We start from the raw sequence: 14,242 nt of genomic DNA, 5'->3' as shown, positions 1-14,242 counted from the left end.
TTTTTAATTAATTCCCAGCGGTACGTCATTAACGTAAATTAAACGTTTCGTTTGCCATGCCGCTGACTCACTCTTTATTGAAAGATCGTTAAATCCTCTATGAATTATCGTTCCGGAAATTTTATCGGACGAATGGGGTCTGTACCGACGAAAGTGCCGCCCTAAATCATTAATGGAATATTCGGTGACCACTGGGCGGTACGAGTAAATGGCAATTACTGCTTTACGCTTCGTGGCCTGGCTTCGAGTAATTTTACTCCATGGAAATTGGACGTGATACGATCCAACTATGTGTACACCGGCCTTGCCCGAACGCATTTACAAGAATTGCCCGCGAATTTCTATTTTTTCCCACTTTTTTTTCACCCCTCTCGGTTCTAGTAGTAATTTCAGAAATTAAGCTACCACCCTAACTTGGCTGTAACGGTGCAGTTCAAATTTTCTCGTCCTTTACGCAAGCTTATCGATTCAAGTGAGACCAGAAATTGAACGAAAGTATAAAAGAACTGGAACAAAATCGTTGAACATGATAAGAGCAATTCAGATGTTTTCAAATATGCAAAATTGTAATTTTTTTCAATTATACAGTCACAATATGTTTGAAAAGCAATACTAAGTGAATAATATGATTTTTATTTTCTAAATAGTTGTTATTTAATAGTTTTAGCGTTTAGGTAATTTGCATAATTAAATTATCAACATTACTCATTTTAAAATGTTTTGAACCACTTTGAGGTCCTCTTTAGGCTTTGATTATAGGAATGCATGCACGGTAGACTTCGTTAAGGAAAAGTATTAAGATTTTAGAAAAAGATAATGTAATTTTTAATTTTAAATATTACATTATGTGTACAAATTCATTTATTAAATATTCAAGATTTGTTTTTAAAAAATTATAAAAGGTTTAATTATTAATATAATTATTATTGTTAACGGTAATCTTGATTTACTTTAAGCGCGGGAAAATGTTGAAATTTGAAATTTTAATTAAGAAAAGTCATTGAATTATTTTATATACCTAATAAAATTTATTCTATAATTAAAAAATATTAGTAATAAAATAAGCATTAAGTAAACATTTACGTATGAATGGTGGAGCATTCCTCTCTTATATTGCCATTTTCTTTTAGGGAAGCATACCATGATCGACACTTAAGTACATAAATATTTAAGTAAGTATTTATAGCTTGAAGAATTAACGATATACAATAATCTAATTTTGTATGACCTACAAATTGATCATCTTCATTATTTAAAATTTTACAGCATCAGCAAGAAACTACTCAGCAAAGTAATTATGTCATGCTATGATTATTATTAATTGTTCTTTTTGCTTAATAATTTTATTGCTTCTCGAGTTACTTTTTTTCTCTTTAGAAGAAGTTGAATATCGATTTTGTGTTTATACCGTTTTAAAGTTTATAACTTCCTCTCAGGGCCGTCGGATGCATATAATCCTCCTTTGTGCAAACTTTAATCTCCTCCTTAGGAGTCAATGAAAGTAATTACAAGAGTAAACATTTTTATAATTAAAATACGGGTGTAAATGAATACAAGCCGGATATACATATTATATGGACACTGTACCTATAATTTTGGGATTTCTTAAATAGTCCTATAAAAATATATATTGCATATATGTATTCAAAATACTGTTCTTTTGCACACTACACGCGATGGCCCTATTTCCTCTATTTTATCACATTTATATTTTTTGTATCTGCTTTTTCATTCTCTGGTTTCAAAATTAAAAGGTATGGGGTGCCGGGCAGATAAACACGAATATTTCCAATACTTTTTGCCAAACGTTCGGACAATGGAACCTGATGCATTCATCGAGTAATTATTTCTGCTACAAGTGAAAACTTTTTTTCAGGACTTGTTCCAACTATTTTTTTTACACATAATATTTTTTTCTCTCAATTTCCTATTTCTGATAAAAAATGAATATTTTTATTAAATTTTTGTTATTTACTTCATGTCAAGCTAATCTTATTTTCCTATGTGTTTTAAATATATATTATATGTTTAATTGTATAATCAACGCATCGTAATACATACGTCCGTTTTCCCTGCGGTTTCTGACATTAACATATCATCATCTGCCACGCTGAAGCTGTAGAAAATTTCATTAGGTAGTAGCTTGATTTTTAACAAGTTTATTCATTATTTTTACAATTTCTTTTATATCTATTCTCCGTAATTTCAAGTACCTAATACGAATATTTCTAATGTCAGTATTTTTGTTAATAATTAATGGTAAGTACCTATTAAATGGTTAACATCTATGCATGAATATTTTGGTCAATATACACAATGAAATTGCAGTAATTGCCTCCTTATGTCATTAATTTTGTGCCCGAATTGAATATTTTAAGGAATTGCAAGAATGGGTATTTTAATTTAATAAAATACTAATCGAGAATGTGTTGAAACACTGGCTATTTAATACTTACATTAATTAATAAAAATACATACTGACACAATAGACAGCAGCCCGCCTCTAATTAGGTACCTAAAAAAACTAATAATATGGACGATGAACTTCTATAGAAACTCAAGGATGCATATGTATTGAAATGTTTCATTACAATGTAATAAAATTTAATGAATTTCGCTAGGTAATAAACTAATGTTGATGATACATTTGACTAAACATTGTAATAAAATAAAAATACATATCTGTCAGTTTGTAAATCATCCCTTTAGTATTAATTAGTAAACAGAATTCTTTTAGAACAAAGATAAAGAAAAATATAATTGAAAATACATTGACTGTGATGTCACTCATGTATGTATGTATGTTTATGACATAAAAACACAGTTATGTGATTAATCTTTTAAAGCCATAGCCTGATATACATATACCTAATGTAGATCCAATATTAGGATCGTGCAGGGGAATGATGATTAATCGATTCGTGTAAAAGCCAAGACGTTAAATATGAAAATAGTACCATGGTCGAGTATCGTGCCAAAAATGTCGTTCATTCGATCGATACAACCCGCAATACCTAGAATTTCAATCAGCAGAATCGAAAGGACAGAACGTCGAGGGTATTTGCAACTTGTCTATTTCAACGTCTCTGAACGCACTGGCCAAATTTTTTCTTTTGTTTCGTATGCCTGGTTCTGTTTGCTTCTCTACCACCTCTAATGCATATTAATTAATCAAATTTTTTACGACTGATAAATTCGTAAAAATTATGTGATAAATATTTAAATTTGAAATTAATTATTAAAAATAAATTTAATACAAACAAAAAAACACATGTTTCTTATTTTCATTCGTTTAATAAGACTAGTAATTTTTATAAAAATCAGAGGGACAGACTTCGATATGTTTCCTTGTCAATAAATGACAAAAAAAATGAAACATCTTGAAAAATACTCGATCCTAATTCTTTTCTATTTTCTTCTCTATTTTGGATGAGCTTCATCAATCTCTAAAGCTTATATCTATATAGTTGATTTATCCCAGCATAATTTCAAGCGTCAAAGCCGTTCAATCATTTCGAGACTCTTTCCTAGATTCATCCACGTTGATGTTCATCGAACGAAACGAGCTTTCATTTCCCCCTCGGCGGAAGAACGAAAATGGAAGAAAAATTGATAGGTTTCCCATCGTGGGTTTTAGTGAAAAAAAACCAACTTTATCACCGGTCGATGTAGTCATTGCTGATAACAGAGAATACACAGTCTGTTATCTTAAATGTTCTGAAAAGCGTTCCGGCAATTCTAGTCATATACTATTATAAAGGAACATACATACAGGGTCTTTCAATAAGAGCGATAGATTTTTAATTTGTCAAAACTGCCTTTCGTAGTTTTCGATCGTAAAATCACGAAAAAAAATTGCTAGATTCTGAAGAGTATTAGTGTAGTTAAAAGCCATAGTGAACATGCGTCTGCCCTCAATGTAGAATCTACATTGTTCATTTACAAGTTAAGATACTAAGACTCTATGGTTATAAAATTCTGAAATTCTAACGTTCAAATATTTATCAATTCTCAAATTCTGAGATTCTAACATTCTAATATTCTAAGCCTTAGATTTGGTTTAGGAATTAAGTGCTCTTTTTGGCCGGTTTTCGAAAGTCACAAAAGAACTGCCCAAAGCTAAGGTTTTAAATTTCTGTAGATCTAACCACTCTTGTACAAAATCATAGTTGTGCTAATTCTACAAAAGGAGACTTGTCCAGTGAACTGATTCTTTTTCGAGCATCCATGCGATTATAAAATAGCGTGAAAATTTTCAAACATTAGAATAAACTTATCAAATTAGTATAAAGATTTAAAAATACATAAAATAGTTTATAAATAACTAATATACTAATAGTATAGCAACAAATACAAATAATAATTTTCAAGATAAATGTCTGCTCTATCGCATGGTATAATTTGATTTTACATTGGACTCCTACTTTTTCAAATAAATTGAAAGAATTCCAAGTGCCAAATCGGGATCCCTCCGTATTCAATGATTGTTTAAACATACTTAAACATTTATAATGTGTTAAAGTTAGATATGATTGCATTCAGGAAAGTCTACAGAATCGTTCATTGTAAACAGAATTTCAGTATCTTCTACAGTTACGTCAGAAAATTTCTTTAAATTTGAAAAATGTTTTTTCTCGAAATCAAATTTCCCTGAAACTGTACGTATAGGATCAAAATGGTTTGCAGATTCATAATCAGTGTACAAAACACTATAAAAATCACCTAGTTGAAATCGGAACATCAAAAAAGAGTTAAAATTTGTTGGACAATGTAATATAAAAAATAGAATGCCAACTAATAATATAGTTTCGTTACTAATAAAAACGCGAAAATAATGACACCTATTGAATAATAATTTCTAATTAATTATGTATTTTTATTTAAAGTTTTGTTTCTATCCACTTTGTTTTATAGTAGGTACGTCAGAATCGAAAATTCGAATGTTATTTTCATTCCAGTTTGCACTTTAGCTTCGTTCGAGCAACAAAACGGATCAGATTTTATAGCGGATTTGCGCTAAATGCAACTGCAATTTTACGAGGACAATATGCGAATTGGTCGTTCAATTTTAGGTTATTATGATAAACCGTCGTAATACAATAACAATTTCATAACAATAAAATTTTATTGTTATACCTATCCTGACATACATATCTAACGATGAAACATAAAGAATGTGATTGTTTTATAAACATAAATAAATGCAATATAACATTGATGCTTTTAATTAAATGGCTTATTGTTAAATTATTGTCTATTAAACAATAAAAGGAGTTATTAAGAGTATGAACATTTAATTTGTTCATTTCCATTCGTAATTTGCTATTATATAAAATCACTATTTACAATAACCAGCCACGTGGAATTTATTTGAACATAATTCTTACAGACATTGTAAATTGATTTTAAAAAATTATAGTTTACTTATTTAAAATGATTAACAATTTTAAAGAACCTTTGTTATTGAAGGAAATCACTTCGTATAATTTGAAAATTGCACATGAATCAGTGTCAACTTGTGACTTTATTTTGAAAAAAAAAGAAGAACAATAATATCAACTTGTATTGTTTGTTACAATAAAAATTAAATTTAAAATATGATGACAAGGAATAACTTACGAAACACATATACCTACATGGTACATCATCGAGCATAGTAGGCTTCTCTAGAGAAAGGAACTGCCATCACTCACCTGTAAACGTTTACGTGGAAAAGTTTTATTTGATCTTTATTTTATTATCTCTACTTTTTACAACTTTGCAATCTGGAGTTTAAATGGTAATTATCGATATCTCATCAAACCCATCGATTTCGCTCATTGGGTACAGTTCCGTGTTTCACCACCCCCAAAATAGGACAACATACCTATATATATATGTATATATTCTGAAAGGTCTCGACGAGTCCTGACGAATGAGCCTAGTCTCGGGTTGCGCAAATGGAAAAGATTAACCTAACCTAACCTAATTAAATCGAGAGAGGAAATGCAACTGAGCTTTGTATGGTTAAGGTGTTTGGAAAAATATTGTTTTTTTTTTCTTTTGCTCCACGGGGATTCGAACTCCCGGTCTTGCTGTCGAAGAGCGAGTGCCTTAACCTATACGCTACTCAATTGCTATTATAAATAGGAACTTTAAACTTCCTTTTAAGTAAAAAATACAAAAATTCAACCGGTTATAACTTTTTCATTATTCGTTTGCGCAACCTGGGACTAGGCTCATTCAATAGGACCCGTCGAGATCTATCAGGGGACATATCCTAATTTTGGTTCTACGGGCGGTGAAATATGGAACTGCAGCCCGCTCATTTTTTAATATGTTGTTAGGATGATAATTCTAAGCAACTTTTTCCTACACATATAACCGCCGCACGGCTTTAGTATTCGAGATATGTATTTGCAAACAAAAGTTGTTATTATGCCAATTAATTCTGCGTATACCTATACGCTCGTGGCGGTGTGTGCGACAGCACGGAACCACCACCCATCTCCTCTTTCTGTAAGCAGATTGCGGCGTCCGAAACCAATCATATTAAAAAATGAGCGAAATCGGTGGGGTTAACGAGATATCGATAATTATCATTTAAATATTTGAATTTTATAATTTTGAAATTTGAATTATAAACTTCTGTAACGTTGAAATTTAATTTATGTTATAATATTTAATAATAAAAGATTATCTTATACTTCCTAAATTAATCTTAATATTAATATTTTTTACATTAGGATTTTAGTGTGACTTCCTTTCCCTAGATCATCTTTTCTCTAGGGAAGACTTCCATGCTTGATACTGTACATATATGTATAAGGTTCTCTTTTTCAAGTATGATATTTTGACCATTGTTTGGGTCCTTCTTAAACATCATTTTTTTCTGCAAAACCAGCGTTGAAATTAAAGTACCAAAATAGTAAGAAATTATGAAACAAACAAAATTAAATATGTAATTTTATAAAAATATGTTATGTTAGATCACAAAATGATAACTTGGAAATTCTTTAATCAGTTCTATCTTGCATAAATAAACATTATTTCATAGTCTGTCGGCCAAAATATTTTTTTAATAGCAATCATTTGGAAGAAAATATCATTGATAATAAAGAACAGTGACAGCAATTTTATAGTTACTCATCCTATCTCTTTCCTAATGTTCCTTGCAAATATTAAATTAATTCAGAATGAAAAGAAACTGCTACTAGAAGAAATAATATAGTGAACGACAATTTCTATTTCACAGAGGATGTTATGAAACTCTTATTCCTAAAGGATTATCGTGTTCTGTGATTAAATAATGTTCCCTATTGCAACCATATGATAACTATCACATTTATTATCAAATAACCTTGTCTCTTTCTGTTTCTCTTTTAGATACGATATTGGAATTAGTTTTTAAATAATAATCAAAGATGGATCTGGATACTTTAGTAATATGTTTTGCACTTTTTGATTTAATTATTTCCCATTGAAGCAAAATGTAAATTTTAATTTTGTTTCAAGAATATAAGAATACACGTTCGATCAAATACTCATTTGTAAAATCTAGTTTACATTGATATTATACAGTATTGGCATAACTAAGTAAGTATTTATATTGTACACATACATATAGTGGTGAGGGTGGGTCTACCCGTGTCCCCTTCCCCCAAATGTGAACTGGACTTCTTCCCAAAAATTATTGGAATAATTAATGTTGAATTATTACTAAAGTTAATGAAAAAAGTATATCACGTGAAAGCAAAAATGCCTGAACGTACTGAGAAACCCTGCTGTAAATAAAGGTAATAGAAGGACCACCAAATGTGTTTGAAGTTCCTTTAGACTCCAAAGTCAAGAGATTACATTGCAGTGCAATAAACAGTTTTAGGGATAAACGGATCCTAGAAATTCGTGGGTTAAAGACGTTCTTTCTGAGCCATCATAATAAAGTTTGAATTCAATTAAATTCAATTCAGGATGATTCTCTCGCTATGCAAACAAAAGGCGATGCTGAATGCCACTTGAGAGCTGTTTTCTTTTAACACGTCCACACTCACACAGTTGCCTACTGTAGCAGAAACATGTGTGCAGGTGTCTAAGTAAGCAGTAGAGACGGCCGTGCGTACATGTGAAAAGAAAACGGTTCTCAAATAGCTGTCGGCATCGTCTTTGGTTTGTATTGCGGAAAAATCACCCCGGTATTATTTATCCCTCTTTCTCTTGAAGTGTATAACACCAATTATTACACAAGTCTGTGGATAACTGAAAGCGCGAATACGGACAGTCGGGTGCGTAAAACAATATAATTCTTCAAAACACTAGAATTCACTGTAATAGTAGCAGCTTTCTTTTACAAATACATATCTCGAAAACTAAAGCCGAGCAGCGGTTATATGTATAGCAAAAGTTGCTTAGAATCATCATCCCAACAATATGGGGTTGACAAGATATCGATAATTACCTCCGAGATATTTAAAAAAAAATATACTTCAAGTCATCAAAGACTGTTATCTCTTCCATGTGAACGATTGCCGATAAAAAAATACATGTCAGATATTCTTCAAGAACTATGTTTCTTCCACGTAAGTTTCATCAACATCGGCGTATGCGGATTCGATATGCTTCCTTATCGTACAGAGTAAAGAAGACTGAACTTCCTGGCGGGTGTGGGCAAAAAGTAAGCTCGTCGGGCAAACTGCATTGGTGAAACTAGAAAATCTGATAGAACAGAAGAGAGTCTAGTACCCCGTTATCTCGAATGACAAACCCATTTTTCATGACCCATCCTTGCTACAGGTGATAGATCAAGGTTTGTTCGGCCAAGACAAATTTAAATTTAATCATCTATCGGGGAGCCGTAATCCAGCTTGGACGTGGGATTACATGTGCTTGAATGATGACGTATTTCAAGGGTGTACTGGCACACAGCGATGTTAGTAGTAATGCCCCACTATCTGGTGGTCATTGTATTTCACTTATAGGTGATTTACATATGCATCCCTGTAGCTCGATTTTTCAATATCAATATCAGTATGAATTCTAATTTTTTTGTATAATTATTGATCCATTCTTTGCAAAAAGCTTTATAATTTATAATTTGTAGCATTCTTTGATTAATAATATGACAATTATTTGTTGTCCGGAACAACAGAAAATGTAAATGGTGGAAGGAATCTGCTAAGGAAGGTATATTATAGGATTCTCTGCAACCCAAACTTCCACATTAAACAAGTTATAATTCCAATTTAAGGCAACGCTTAGCTTGAGTAATTTTACTGCCTGAAAATACATATGTACATTGTATTTTTGGCAACTGTTAAAACAATATAAAATTAACAAAAGTAAAGAAACTAATTTGCCAGAATGTCCAGAATATGTCCAGGAAATCGCATCTTGCAGTATAAAATTAACTTCATATTCCTTTTGTCTTAAGCGGTGACAGTTGACATTCCTGGAAATGCCAAAAGCATTTTCAAATCATGAATACTACGTAATAACAATTTTCTGTACGATTTGTGTACCGGAAGTTCTATAGCTGCTGTTAAAGAATAGTGCCAAATGTTTCCCAATAGAAGAGTATCACATCACACAGTGTTCACCGAAATTCATTGGCAACTACATTAAACGAATATATTTATTTCTATTTCTTCTATTAATTTGCTATACTTTAATATAAATAAAACTTTCTAAAACTTTTTTTTAATATAATTTTAATTTTTTTAATATCGTAACGTTACTCACGATTTTTTACCCACTTGCAGCCATCTGATAAAAAAAAGTTTAGAACAAGAGTTGCAGGGTATGAAGTGCACAATAAATATCAGTAAAAAAATGTCGAAAACAGTTTATTTTGGTGGCTAAATCAAGGTCACCTTGGGTTTTACGAATAGGAACACATATTTTTTTTTCTACCATATTATAGAGGACATCGAGACGAATTCAAAACACATATTACATGATATTTTTACTAACATATTACTTGATTTACAAAAGTGGAAATGTGAAGTATTTAGCTTTTCGTCGTATGCATTTCGAACATATAATTAAATAAAGTGCATTTTTCTTATGTTCTAGTCGCGTGTTTACATTACGCGTGTTTACAGTAATCTCTTCGGGGTGAAATAATGTTTACACCGTCAGAGTCAAATATGACGAAAAGCTAAATACTTCACATTTCCACTTTTGTAAATCATGTAATATGTTAGTAAAAATATCATGTAATATGTGTTTTGAATTCGTCTCGATGTCCTCTACAATATGGTAGAAAAAAAAATATGTGTTCCTATTCGTAAAACCCAAGGTGACCTTGATTTAGCCACCAAAATAAACTGTTTTCGACATTTTTTTACTGATATTTATTGTGCACTTCATACCCTGCAACTCTTGTTCTAAACTTTTTTTTGCCAGATGGCTGCAAGTGGATAAAAATTCGTGAGTAACGTTATAGGTAACACCCTGTAGATAAAATTTAAAAAATTTCATATTTTGAAATTTTATTCTCAATTACATATGTATATCGTCGTAATGGCGCCAATTGAGCACAAATAGCTAAGAATTCAAATAAATATTATAACAAACTAAATTTAAAATCGTAAAAGGAAGTTGTCGATATGCTTTTGTGCGTGCACTGTTCTTGAGGACACCGCGGAAATGACAAGTATTACGCAGAAAAGGGTGGTGAATTTCGTGATCGTTGGCAATAAAATGTCTCTGGCCATGATTGCCATCTAAATGAATGCAAAAACATACTAGCAATCGTACTGATTGTCAAGGGACTGGAAATAAGCTTCGGTCACGAGAAATCAACCATTTGGAGCTGATACACTGTATATTAATTATAAACCCCAAAGAAATGATCAGTTGTTACACGAGCAATTTCGCGCTTGATTATTGCTTGTAGCTTTTCATTTGTCACCATGAGAATTACAAGGAAAGATGGAATAGTGGCGACCAGTGGATAATTCCACTCTTCTCGGTTAAATGATGTAAAGAAATATCAAGAAACTTTAATTAGTACTGGAATATGCAGTCTAAAATGCTTAATTGTTTTATAGTCATTAGAATGTTTATATTATAAAAGTACAAAATTTTCTTTTCTATGTATAATATAATGCAAGATAATATAACCTATAAATAGGAATTATATAGTAAAAAAAAATTATTCACAATAATACTTATTAAAACAGAAATAAAGGATGAGTAATAGTTTTGATACTCTCAAAGACTAAGCTTGTAATTATCATAGGATTAATAAATTTTTAAAAATAATAAAAAAAAGTAACATCTACAATAAGACAATAAGAATATAAAATATCTAAATGGGAATTCTGACGCTGCATAACCTTCCTTTTGGGATTTTTTATCACTTTTTAAATTTATAGCTTTATTTATTTCATGCAATATTTTCTGTAATACAGGCTTCTTAAACATATTCTCACGATATTTTTTCACTTTTCAAAATAAAATAATGTCTGTTGCTTTTAAATGATGGTTATTCTCCTTCTTAAGAATAGCGACCACTTTAAAATAAGATTTAAGATGACTTTGGGGTGATATTTTAAATCATCTCTAGAAGCATTTTACATAAAACCAAATAAATTCTTTTTAGTCAGCTTTTATTACTTTTAATGACAGTCGAAGTAATTAAAATGTTGAACTCAATGCGTTCACTGCGGCTTAAACGCCTGGCGCGTCAGGGTCTGTTGTTATTCTTTAGTTCTCGGCTAATCCTGCAGTAAGTTAGGTGACTATACCAGCACAGTGCGGTAGTCTTTACAATAACTGATCTAATAATGGTACTTTGTTCAGGATTTCATATGATTTAAAATTTCAAGTGCAAGCCGGTCGCAATTCTGTGCTCGTTAGCATTCAATTCGTATTGATACGACTGTCTCGAAGCCGGTACTTTTGGTTACGGCGTGTATGTGCATGTGCGCCGTGGTTGTTGGACGGATCGAGGTAGAAGAAGGTACCTCCTAGTGGAAGTTGAACCGAAAGCACCGAGGGAATTGCCCCCTAATTTCAGAACCTCCTCGCCAGGTTTCGCTTATACCACAAAGCTCTTCTAACGACTGTACCTCACGCCATGTGATTACTATGGGACTTTTGAGGGTGCACGAGATGTCGACGGTCTTATCGATTTTCTTCGATTCGTGGACAATTTTCGGTGGATTGTGTAGGCGCGTGAGCAGATGTACAGTATGTCATACAGTATGCACTTATGATAGTTTTTAAGGGTTAATTTGTACACCTAACAGAAGCATTTCGATCCATCGCATTTGCAATTAGACTTAATGCCCCATAGTAGTGCGTAACGATTAAATACGCAAACATCTTAAAACTAAATTCATAATAGAAAAAGTGTTAGACATACACAGTATGTCTGATTTTCAATGGTAAATACACAAAACAAACTAAGTAGTGATCTAACACGTTCACTGCGATAGATTTTTTAAGGACTTTTCTATTTACGGGGCAACTATGATCAAGTAAACCCATCAAAGTAAACCCATAAGCTCCATATATTTTGATAGTTTAACTTTCATTGTATTTTGACGAAAATAGTAAAAAGAATGATGAAAATATCAGCGTAGTACGCAACCTAATCTTTAATTAAAAAATGCCAGCACAATACAAAGGTATAGTATGGGGCGTGTCTATGCGTCCCGTACCACAGTAAAGGTGTCAACCAAATAATTATATTAAGTTAGTCTATTTAACAATAAAAATGTTATAAAATTTTATTTTTACGTTGTCTTTTGAAAACAAGATTCTAATTATATTCTAATTATTCTATGTCCCGAAATTTCCTTATATATCGCGTTATTGCACTTCAAATTCTCTCATCCTACTTTCATAAGAATCAAATTTACATAATGCCAAACTTTATCTCCTTATTGTCCCTGGTCTTCAACTCTAATTTACTTTCGAACCGGCAATTAAACTATACGTCTAGACTGTTAAATTTTTATGTTTTCTTTACCAAGACTTCATAATTTCATTACTGGAAGATTTTAACTTAAATAATTTCTTGATCAAGTTACAATACGTTCATTTTCGAAAAGAAACTTCCTCTGTTGATCATTTGAAAGAGAAAATTAAAATATAAATTATTAAGTACGTTAAATGTGCCAATTTAACAACAAACTGTACGATCTATAAATATATAAATGAACTGTCCGTTTTCTGGATTTTATTATAAATAAATTAAGTTTATCTAGTATCTTTTTTATAATATACCAGTAACGTTTAAAAAGCAAAGAATAGAAACATTATTTTCCAACAGCTGATTTCTTTGGAATTTCTGGAAGCTCTAAATGCAATACGTTTCTATTATCAGAGAGCATTGCCATTATCTGTTGTGCAGGACATGTATTTTCATCAAGATGGAGCACCATCCCATGAATTCAAAGATTTAAAAGGATTCTTAAACAATACATTCGATGGCAAATGGAGCGGAATAAATGAATCTGTGAAATAGCTACTACGGTCTCCAGATATAACAGTAATAGATTTTTTTAATGTGCCTTTCTGAAATTTATCGTTTACTTTGTACTACTTAGAGAAATGAATGATTTAAAAAAAGAATAATAGAATTGATACTCCAAGTAATATTAAAGAAAAATATGAAACATGTAATTTAATTTAATTGTTTAAGGTCGCATACACCTCGTGGTTATTAGCGACCGCTGTTACATTTGTGGGTAGTCAAGCTATAGTGAGTCGTACAGTTCAATGTCTTTTAGAAAATTCACTACATTTTTGCACTGGTTGTGGCTGTTAAGCAGGGTACGAACTTCATTGAGGAAATTATGTTTGTCTTTTTCCGGTGTATTTGGGGCATCGCAATAGAATGTATTTAACACTGTAGTTTTCGTCGCAGTCCGGGCATTCCTTCGGTTCTTCCTTTGTGATCAGGTGGATGTGGGTTTTTGTGTGACCGATTCTCAATCTGGTTATCCGGACTTGGTCCGCTCTGGGTTCAGATAGGGCTGGATTGTCTTCGAAGATGTCCTTTCTTAAAGTTTTAAGGTGAGTGTGTCTCGAATTTATCCACTGTTCATTGCGTAACGATTCCAATAGCGCTTTTAATGAGTTTTTCAGGTCCTTATAATAGACTGGTATTTGGGAATGTTCTTCCAATAGAGATGCTCTTTTAGCAGCGTCATCAGCTTGTTCGTTTCCTGGTATGCCAACGTGAGAAGGAACCCATCGATACAGTATATTTTTGGTGTTCAGTTTAGATATTTCTTCTATTGTTTCTCTTATG

The 14,242-nt window shown here is 31.7% G+C and overlaps 1 protein-coding gene across 18 annotated transcripts in view; it reads right to left on the bottom strand.

Moving 5' to 3' along the window:
• The window catches only part of LOC117611675 (CUGBP Elav-like family member 1-A), a 770,692-nt gene that overhangs the window by 543,358 nt on the left and 213,092 nt on the right, over positions 1–14,242 (bottom strand). The window contains exon 2 of one of the 18 annotated variants that reach the window (XM_076690521.1): positions 5,637–5,693. The exons of the other annotated variants lie outside the window; for them this stretch is intronic. The gene's annotated coding sequence lies outside the window, so the exon portion shown is untranslated. The remainder of the gene's footprint in view (positions 1–5,636; positions 5,694–14,242) is intronic. 18 annotated transcript variants of the gene reach the window in all.

This window comes from Osmia lignaria, chromosome 10 (assembly GCF_051020975.1).
Source record: "Osmia lignaria lignaria isolate PbOS001 chromosome 10, iyOsmLign1, whole genome shotgun sequence".
NCBI lineage: Eukaryota > Metazoa > Arthropoda > Insecta > Hymenoptera > Megachilidae > Osmia > Osmia lignaria.
Note: the sequence above shows the minus strand (reverse complement) of the source record. Positions and strands in the feature narration are given on the sequence as shown.